We start from the raw sequence: 10,769 nt of genomic DNA, 5'->3' as shown, positions 1-10,769 counted from the left end.
AACACAAAACCTAATCACTTTCTTGCCTTTATCTCTGCAAGTTTTAGATAGCAAATTACTATGTATGTTTATATGTATAAATGTATGTATGTGCGTATTTATGTATGTATATTACAATATTATTATTACAATAAGATTCACAAGTCATTGGATTACTTTGTCCATGTTGAGAATGACACCTTGGTTTGTTGCAAGGACACCAGGTTTGTTTGGCCAGACGCTGTTGCAAAGAATCCGATGTGCATAATTATTTGCAGGTAAACAGAACATGTTTTTTAACCACAAACTTGCACTAAAAATTGCAGTGCCTTTATCTTGCTTTTTTTCCTTTTTTTTTTTTTTTTTTTACTAACTATTCCTTTAAAAAGTGGCTCCTTGGAGTTCTTTTCCTTCTTCTTTCGTTCTTTTGGTTGTCTTTTGAAGAAAAGATGATTGCACTTACTCAGCTACTCTCATCACCTGGAGAATGTTCAGTTATGTTGTCCATATCTTGAAGCTGCCAATGGCTGAATGTAACTGCTTTGCAACAAGCCTGGTAGTTGATCCATCCATCTATCTTCTTCCGCTTATCCTGCATTCAGGGTTACGGAGGATGCTATCCCAGCTGTCATTGGGCAAGAGGTGGGTGCACCGCCATACATTGGTTGCCATTCAATTGCAGGGCCACAAACAGACAACTATTCACTCAAGGCAATTTTCCTAGTTTTTTCTAATTAACCTGCTGCATGCCTTTGGACTGTGGGAGGAAACCGGAGAACCCGCAGGAAATCCACGCAGTCATGGGGGGAATTGTAATACTTTAAAAGAAGACATCTGCTACACTCCGAAGCGGCTGAGCATGCCCTCCACCAGAGCACCCACCATGGTCTCCGCCTCTTGATCCAGCATTTACCAATGTCAATGACAAATTTATCTTTACCTGTTCATACTTTAATTTGTTTTCATTAAACTGAGGAGCTTTAACAAGTTGGTGTCACAAATTTGGGAAGTGATGTCTGTACTGAGATGATAATAGGTTGAGATGACGGTTTCACAGATAAGCAACTCATGAGTTTAGATTAACAAGGTATGTGCAAGTGTTTGTTAATTTATTCGTTTTTTTGTTTTTGCTTATTTACAACTATTGCACTCAACTATTGTGATTCAAACCTGCAATAACAAGAAAAACCCTTTTCAAAGTATTAAAAGTTTTATCCTGCCCCAAAAAGAAAGAAACATACCCTAAAATAAAAATGTTCTTCTGCATAGTACTATTTATCACAATGTATTAGGCTGGATATAGAGCCTGGGACATCCAATGAAAAAGGTCAAAATTGTGGCTTTATTAGATTTTATGGATGTTTTTTTACCCCCACTATTTTCAAAACAATTCAGGGAATTTATGGTTAGGTGGTTGTTAATTAATTGCCATCTTACAGGCAAGGTACAAATGGAACAGGGACGAAACATGTACTAACACCAAGCATTAAAATTGAGAAATACTGATATCTGGATATTGACAGGACAATAATATGTAAATATTTTCCTCAGAAACAGCTACATTTAACTATATTAATCAGTGGCGGGCCGTGCATTTTACACCTCGGCCTTCAGTAGTGCTCCAAATCAATCCACCCCCCAATAATTAGTTTATGGCAATAAAAAAATCTTATTATGCAGAAATGCAGTATAAAGAGAGGTGCATCGCAGATAGATAACCCGTGTAGTGTTAAAATTCGCTCGCGGGGGCGCATCACGTGTTGACAAAGGGATGCCCAACTCTGTACTCTTCCACTGACACCCCCACGCGTAATCGACCGCGTACCCCGCGGCTTTGTCCGGGGCACGGCCCAGCACCCAAAGTGGCCAAATTCCAAGTGTGTGTAAAACAAGTCCTTAAAAAAACCCGACCGTTGAGGCGATGGTATAAAATGACCGCGCCTCCCCTGCTCTAGGCCAGAACCTCCTCACCTGCACATCCGCTGGACGCGTCTCAGCGGGTGTCCACCGTCCAGAGTGTGAACGATCCTCTCGGGCTGACATTCATTCTAGCCCGGGATAGCTCGTAAGTGTATTTCCTGAACACACCGGGGAACAAAAGTCCAGTCCCATGGCGGGAGCCAGTAGCCACAATAAATGCCCTTATAGCAAACAGCTGCACCAATAAAAACCTGATAAACTTGCAGTATTATTTAGGAAAATGGCAGCATTTTACCCACCAAAATTCTGATCATTTGTAGACTGTAGAATATTGACTGTGGACACAGTAATATTGAACAGTTAGCCATATATGTTTTCTTACAATCTGCGCATGCGCAGACTCGCTGTGGGTGGGCTCATGTCTGTTGGTACGAATTGCTATCATCACCTGTGCTCTGCTCTTCAGTAAAATAACTAAGTGCTACTCTAATATCTCCGGTCGTCTTTTACGCAAAACACAACATGGTGTCAGAAGTTACAGACGCACATTTTTCACAGGAAACCTGTGTGTTGTAAGTGGCTTGTTTCTTATCGAGCGGGATTATCCCGCTACCACGCTACATTTTTTCAACCAACATGGCGGAGGGTTTCAGGCGACCCGACCCACTACTGTTTGAAAGGAACTTGGCAGAAAACTGGCGCATATTCGAGCAGGAGTATGACATCTTTATCACTGCAGTGCACTCGGACAAGCCAGTGTGGACTCGAGCCTACATTCTCTTGAACCTAGCCGGACCCGAAGCCATCGAGCGGGAAAGGTCTTTCGTATACGCGGCGGAGGTGCGCAAAGGTGGCGCAGACGATGGACGTGTCCTCGTTCCCGCAGAGTCGAAGGAGGATCCTGAATGCCTCAAAAGAAAGTTCAGAGAAATGTGCAATCCTCAGACAAATGTGACGATGGAATGGCACAAGTTTAACACGCGCAACCAAAAGGCTGGTGAGACTATTGAATCTTACGTAAGTGATTTGAAAATTAAAGCTAGGAGCTGCAACTTTGGGGAGCTGAGCGAGGAACTTATCAGAGACAGACTGGTGTGTGGTATAAATAACGACCATCTCAGGAAAAGTCTTTTGCGTGACAGTGGCTTAACTTTAGCCAAGGCAATTTCTGTGTGTCAAATACACGAAGTTACAGAGGAGCACAACATAACGCTAATGACCCCAAGTAGCTCAGTTACATATGTGGATGCTGTGCAAAACAAATATAAGAAAAGGGAATGTGACAAGGCAAGGTTTAATGCTAAACCAGTTGCTTCTCAGCACATCTCTAACTGTAACAACTGCGGTGGTAGTCATATTGCAAAAAGAAGTAAATACCCAGCTTTTGGCCAGCAGTGTAATGCATGCAAGAAGATGAACCACTTCAGAAAGTGCTGTAAATCCATACCTCAGTTTCAGAGGCATAGACAACAGAAGGCAGTCCACCAGGTGGACATGGACCATAAGGAGGACAGTGACGGTGATACTTACTATGTAAATGGAATTACATTGGACAGCGTAGATTCGGATTAGACTTCAAACAGACGCTGGAGAGGGAAGAAGCTCATTCCACATTACAGATTAATGGCAATCCGGTTGAGATGAAGGTGGACACTGGTGCTAAATGCAGTGTTCTCTCAGTGAAGACTTTTGAGAAGATAAAAAGGAAGGAACAAATGAAGCCATGCAGTAAACCCACCAACCTCGTTGCATACGGTGGTAGTAAGATACAAACTCTAGGACTCGTTGAGATATGTTGGCATCTAGGAGTCAAACCTCATACTTTACCTTTCTTTGTTATAAATGAGAACGTGCTACCATTGCTAGGACTCAGTGCCTCACTCCGATTGGGACTTGTATCTCTCAGCAGAGAAGTCCACCAAGTAAGTATTTCAGCGGTTCAAGATTTTTCGAAACAAATTGAAGGTGAATACAGTGACCTTTTTTCCAATGAGCTTGGAAAATTACCTGTCACATATTCAATGACCCTAGACCCCGAGATAAGACCCGTAGTTCGACCAGCACACCGCATTCCAGTTGCAATGAAGGACCAAGTCAAAGCTGAACTGGACAGAATGCAGGAGCTAGGTGTAATCACACCTGTCTCGGACCCCACTGACTGGGTTTCCTCAATGGTCACCACCAGAAAAGAGGACAATAAGGAAATTAGGATCTGTATCAATCCTAAAGACTTGAACGTTGCTTTGAAAAGACCACATCACCCAATGAGAACAGTAGATGAGGTTGCATCTCAAATGTCGAACGCAACAGTGTTCTTAGTCTTAGATGCAAAGAACTCATTCTGGCAGATATCCCTTGACCAGAAATCCTCAATGTTAACCACTTTCAGTACCTGTTTTGGCCGTTACAGGTTCCTGCGGATGCCGTTTGGAATCAGCTCTGCCAGTGAGGTGTTCCAGCGCTCCATGGAGCAGATTTTCGCTGGTTACCCCTGCGCAATCATTGTGGACGATATACTGATTGGAGGCAAGGACATCGAGGAACATGATGCACATCTGAGAAAAGTACTTGACCAAGCTAGAGAGGTAAAGTTGAGACTCAACCCCCTCAAATGTAAGTTCAGGCTGAACCAGGTCAGTTACGTTGGTCATGTTTTCACTGCTCTGGGTCTAAAAGCTGACCCATCTAAGACTAAAGCGATTAGCGACATGCCTGTGCCAACCGATGTTGCAGCCGTGCAACGATTTCTTGGTATGGTGAACTACCTTGGGAAATTTATCCCCAACTTCAGCCAAATCGCTGCTCCACTTCGACAACTCACACAAAAAGATACTGAGTGGTCATGGTATGAACAGCAGCAATGTGCTTTCGACACTCTAAAGAAACACATGTCTAACCCCCCTGTACTGTCATATTATGATGTTCATAAACTCGTGACACAGACATGTGATGCTTCGCAATTTGGACTTGGTGCTGCGTGCCTGCAGGAAGGCAAACCTGTAGCTTATGCCTCACGTACCCTCACGGACACAGAAACTCGATACGCACAGATAGAAAAAGAGCTGCTTGCAGTTGTCTTTGCATGGTCAAAATTTCATTATTATATTTATGGCAAACAAGTCACCATAGAAACTGACCATCAACCTCTGGTTACAATCATCAAAAAGCCTATTCATGCAACACCAGCAAGATTACAACGCATGATGCCAAAGCTCCAGAAGTATAACATCAAGCTCGTGTATAAAAGTGGAAAGCAAATGCAATTGGCTGATACCGTTACGTCCACTAGGAATGTTTGCTAGAAGCAACGTCTGTTGTGTTTTCCCTGTTCCTCTCTCCCTCCCTTCTTTGATTCCAGGTGGGCGTGTGACGTTGTGTGGCGGTGAGGCAGACAGGTGGAAGCAACTGACAATCAGCAAACAAGGCGCAGCTGATTGGCCACACCCTTCTTGTGCAGCGTAAAAGCCGCACACACCGGATGTCTAATCGCCAGAATGCTACATTCCACAGCCATGACCACTGGGTCACACATGCAACCACCTGGACTGTTCACCTACTAGATTTGTTAGTTCCCCCTCGTCAGCTCAGCTTCTGTCCGCCAGAACCCCTGGATCATTCCACCGGTCTGCTACACCGTCATCCAACTCCACCGCCACACACCGTGCTCTGCCTGCCTGGAACCCCCTGCTTGCCTCACTGCTTTCCCACCAGTTGAGTACCGTAGGTTCGTTTAGATTAGGAATCCTTGCCTTACTAGATTTGCTGGTTCGTTCGTTCGCCTGTTTGTTCGTAGCCCGTTCGATAATTGATAACGTTTGTTTGTATTGCCACTTCGGTCTGTTCACTAGCGTTAAAGCTAGTCGCCTTCAGTTTGTTAGCCTGTTCACTAGATTTTCTAGTCGCCTTTAGTTGACCTGTTCACTAGTGTTGCTAGTCGTCCTTTGTCCCTTATTCAGTTCTTGTTCGGCTCCATTTCTGTTTGTATTTTGGCTATCATTAAATATTTATTACTAATTTCTGAGTCCTGCTTGAGTCTTTGGACCACCCGTAACAGATACTTTATCATGGGCTCCCAGTAACACCAAAACTCAGCTGGCGGACGAAGTTGATGATTTTGATGTGATGTCAGTGTGTTACGTGTCTTCTGCTCATTTACGGGAACTAAGAACACACTGCCACTGATCCGACTCTCCAGATGCTCAGCAACTTTATAAGACATGGCTGGCCAGACAAGCTTCATAATCTCCCAGATGCGGTCCGTCCCTACTTTACTTTCAGGGATGAACTGATCATTGAGGATGGCATTGTCATGAATGGACAGAAAGCGGTTATTCCTCTATGCTTACAAAAACTCTACACTGGCATTTTACACAGAGGGCATCCAGGTACAGAGGCCATGAAACGGAGAGCAAGAGGAATAGTGTTTTGACCGACAATGACTAGAGATATTGAGGAAGTGCGAGCATGCTCGGTGTGCAACAGCACAAAACCACACCAACAAAAAGAGCCGCTTCTTCTTCACCCTATTCCGGAGATACCTTGGGCGACTTTGGCAGCAGACATCTTTGACTGGCACAACCAACAATACTTGGTACTTGTAGATTCCTTTTCAGGCTGGTTTGAGATTGACCTGCTGCGTAATCTCACATTAACAACAGTCATTGGTAAGTTGAAACGTCATTTCTCTGTCCACGGTACACCTCACACTCTCATCACCGACAACGGACGACAGTTCACGAGTCAGCGTTTCAAGGACTTTGCAAGGCAATGGGACTTCACTCATGTGACAAATAGCCCTGAGTATCCCCAATCAAATGGATTGGCGGAGAGAGCTGTCCGTAGTGCTAAAAGCCTCATGGAGAAATCTCAGAGACAAAACTGACATCTTTCTCAACCTACTCATTTTGAGAAACATTCCTCGTGACACTAAGCTTGGGTCTCCTGCACAAAGACTTATGTCGAAACAGATGCGCACTACTCTCCCTGTCTCCAAAAAGCTGCTTGAACCCGACACGTGCAAGCTAGAAGACGTACGTGCTCAACTTCTCAATAAAAGACTCGCGCAAAAAAGCTACTATGACAAAACGAGCCGACCTCTGAAACCTCCAAAAGGATATGACCGCACAGGAGTTGTGAAAGAAACATGCAATGAGCCCAGATCATACCTGATTCAGTCGGAAGGACAAACATACAGGAGAAACAGAAAACACATCTTAACTGTTCCTGAACCCGCACTGACTCAGGTTGACCCGAGAGACTCTTATCAGGACACTGGACCTGATCCAACAAGGTGTATGACAGTTACCGGACATGGCTATGCGGACTGTGAGTGCCCGGCGGATCAAGCCTCTGCTTCTGAACCATCTGTAAACGTGGATGTTTATAGAACACGCTCAGGTCGCATCAGTGAACCTAACCCCAAGTACAAAGATCTATACTGCTAAGAGGGTATTTTGTTAATGTCTGGCTAAGTTACACAATGACTTGTTGAATGGTTATCACAGTTATTTGCACACTTCATTTCATTGTTTGGATATGTCGTATTTCATGATTCAGTCACATAAGTTTAACACTATATTACTATTAAGACATTGAGACTGTGTTCATGGTTAGAGGTTCAAACTAAGGAAAGGGGATGTAGAATATTGACTGTGGACACAGTAATATTGAACAGTTAACCATATATGTTTACTTGCAATCTGCACATGCGCAGATTCGCTGTGGGCGGGCTCATGTCTGTTGGTACGAATTGCTATCGTCACCTGTGCTCTGCTCTTCAGTAAAATAACTAAGTGCTACTCTAATATCTCCGGTCGTCTTTTACGCAAAACACAACCTAGACAAAATCCATCCTCTTTTCTTTCCTCAAACAGAGTTGAATAAGAATAAGAACAACTTTATTTATCCCGAGGGAAATTGTTGTGCCAGAGTTTCAAGTAAAACATAACAATAAATAATAGTAGGAAATTGTATATACAGTAAAAAAAACTTATTCTGTAGTACAGATTTGTCCGTGTGCTTCCGCTCCAAGCACTGCCAGCAATAAAATTTGCCTCGGAGCCTGTGAGCCAGGGGTTGAAAAACCAGATATTAAACAAACATAACTATATTTCAGTTCACAGCTCGCTAGTACACTTCTCCTTGCTATTACACTTGTCCACTCTGAGACTATGCAATCAGAGGGTGTGAAAACGCTGACGTTGCTGAAGCCTGCCAGAAGGCTTTGATGTCGCCAACTCAAAATCTGATTGGTTGAAGCAACAGTGTCACCAACACTTATTTTTTGCTGAAGGGCTTCCAGAACCGAAGGCCCACCACTGTTATTGTATATATTCATGCCCATGGTTGGGCGGGTAGGTTTACATGTGCTGGTCCCAGATAACGTTGACATGGACCTCAACAGCACTGAGGACTGTTGGGGACCGAATCAACAGCAATTTAAAATTTCTACTATCTACTTTTACTTTTTACTTTACTTCTACAAGCCTTGAAATTTAAAGGCCAATGTTGCTTGTATTACTCACAATGTTTTAAGCATTTTAGTGATGATTTTGAGGTAATTATTTCATATTTTCTGTCATGGAGAGCCGTATAGTCAAGTTATTATGACAATTTTGAAAAGAGCCAAGTGGGTCTACAATGGAAAAAAGTTATTGAAAATTTGAACAAACATATAAAACTAAATCAATTAAACTCTTACCTCATTGAATGAATAACATCATATGGAATGAATCAAGGTGTATAACATTTTTCTTGCATTTCTATTGGGAAATGTGATACTGTGGTGTTTCAACGATGAAATTATAGCGGAGGCGTAGAGGAGTTCGATCCTTTAATTTGAAACACCAACAAAAATGCAATTAGAACTTGATTATCTGGGATCATCTATATATTCCCGGCTTAACCACGCTCCCCCCGACCGTTAGTCCCGTGGGGTGAGAGACCACGACCCTTTGTGTTTGTTGTTTTAATGATTTTACTTTTTGGTCCCATATCAAGTCAGCTGTGTCCATATAGCTGTCACTTATACTTTTCTTTCTTTGCTCTTATATAATACCAAGACTACCAGAGGCTTCTGCATTGGACTATCTTTTAATCAGCACGGTATCAACAGGATGATTGTGTTTTCCTCACGCCTCCCTGCTGTTTGCAGGCAATAGATGATCAGGGATAAACCCATTGTGGCTTGTGTAGGAAATGACAGACCTCTGTGTATGCTGACCCTGACTCAGCTTCCTGCTGTTTACTCAGTGTCTCTAATTGGATCAAGTTTTCAGTTGAACAGCCCATCTGAGATTTTTAATATCCAGCCTGAGGTAAATCAAGCAGCCGTCTGCCAAATGGTATCAGAGGGATTTACTTCAGTTTTATTGCAACTTTCTTTTTCTCCCCTTTCTCATTTAAGATGTGGTCATGCCCTCTGTGATTCCTTGAGGCTGTTTCCCTTGTGCATTAACGACACATTGAGCAGTGTGGATAAAATATATTTCATGAGCTCTGCAGTGAATACTACACTTCATGACTACAATTTACAGCTTTTGGGAGCTAGGGAAATTAAGAATATGCCATTTTGTTCTAATTTCTAACACAATTTTAAGCTTTGCTTTCAATTACACTATTGTTTTCAACAACCAAATGGCAGATGAGAATAAGAAAACTCTGCCAAATATTGGGGGTTTAATGACTTTAGGGAAGGGTCAAAACAGCCAAAGCTTACTGACATTAAGTAAGATGACATTTAGCTCACTGGCAGGTTGGTGACACTCACCTATTTGTGTGTGCACAAGATGCCCATTTCAGCTTTTGCAAATATTCGCTGCCTTTGGAATGACTGTGTCCTTGTGGAAGCAAAGTCTGATCTGAAATCTCAGACACTACAGGCATAAAGAGCAGAAGTCTTTGACACTACATTTGTTCCCATTATCACGTCAGATATTCTCTAAGCGGAACCCCTCAGCTGGTTCTGTATGTTTGTGGATTTTCTTCACTGAAAAATACATTTGATTTAGTTAATTGCTTTGTTTAAGGTTGTTTGTTTATTTGTGAGGTGTGCATGGGCATTTATCCATGTATATTTTACCACAATAACTGTTTTTGACATAACCAAAAAAACAAGTTTTTCCTTTTGCGCTATCTAGAAAAATGTCTTCCTTTGTTCTGCAAGGTATGTCTGATTATACAGTATATTACACTGGTAGGCATGCCAAGAAAATTAACTGTAAATATGCATAACTACTCTCTGGTGTAATTAAGTACTCACTAGCATTGTATTAATACATATATATGTTTTAACACAATGTAGTGCAGCCACAGGGCAGCACAGGTCAGTGTTCCCTTAAGCTGGTCCCAAGCCCATGTAGATGGGGAGAGGGTTGTGTCAGGAAAAACATCCGGCATAAAACTTGTGCCAAAGCCAAATATGCGAGTCAAACCTAAAAATCTTATACCGGATCTGTCATGGCCCAGACTAACAATGACTGCCATGGACATGTTGGTGCAGACAATAGAAGTGATGAGGAAGTGATGGGCAAGTTTGGTATCCAGGATAGGAACGCAGTAGGACAGATAGTGGTAGATTTTGCAAAAAGGATTGTAATCGCAGAGTAAATGTTTTTTTCTTGAAAAGACAGGAACACAGGGTAACTTATAAGAGCGAAGGTAGGAACATGCAGGTAGACTATATCTTGTATAGTCGAGGTAATCTGAAGGAGATCAGTGACTGCAAAGTAGTGGTAGGTGAGAGTTTAGCCAGACAGCATAGGATGTTGGATTGTAGGATGACTGGTGAAAAGGAAAATCAAGAGGACAAAGGCAGAGCAGAGGACAAAGTGGTGGAAGCTGAAAAGGGAGGAGTGGTGTATGGTTGAGTG

The 10,769-nt window shown here is 42.6% G+C and overlaps 1 pseudogene; it reads left to right on the top strand.

The window, feature by feature from the left end:
- The first annotated feature begins 2,535 nt into the window (after positions 1 to 2,535).
- LOC147218705 (uncharacterized) overlaps positions 2,536 to 10,769 on the top strand; it is a 53,914-nt pseudogene continuing 45,680 nt past the window's right edge.

Source organism: Fistularia commersonii, chromosome 26, assembly GCF_037954325.1.
Source record: "Fistularia commersonii isolate RoL2024-O1a breed Wild chromosome 26, RoL_Fcom_v1.0, whole genome shotgun sequence".
In the NCBI taxonomy this organism is placed as follows: Eukaryota; Metazoa; Chordata; class Actinopteri; order Syngnathiformes; family Fistulariidae; genus Fistularia; species Fistularia commersonii.
Note: the sequence above shows the minus strand (reverse complement) of the source record. Positions and strands in the feature narration are given on the sequence as shown.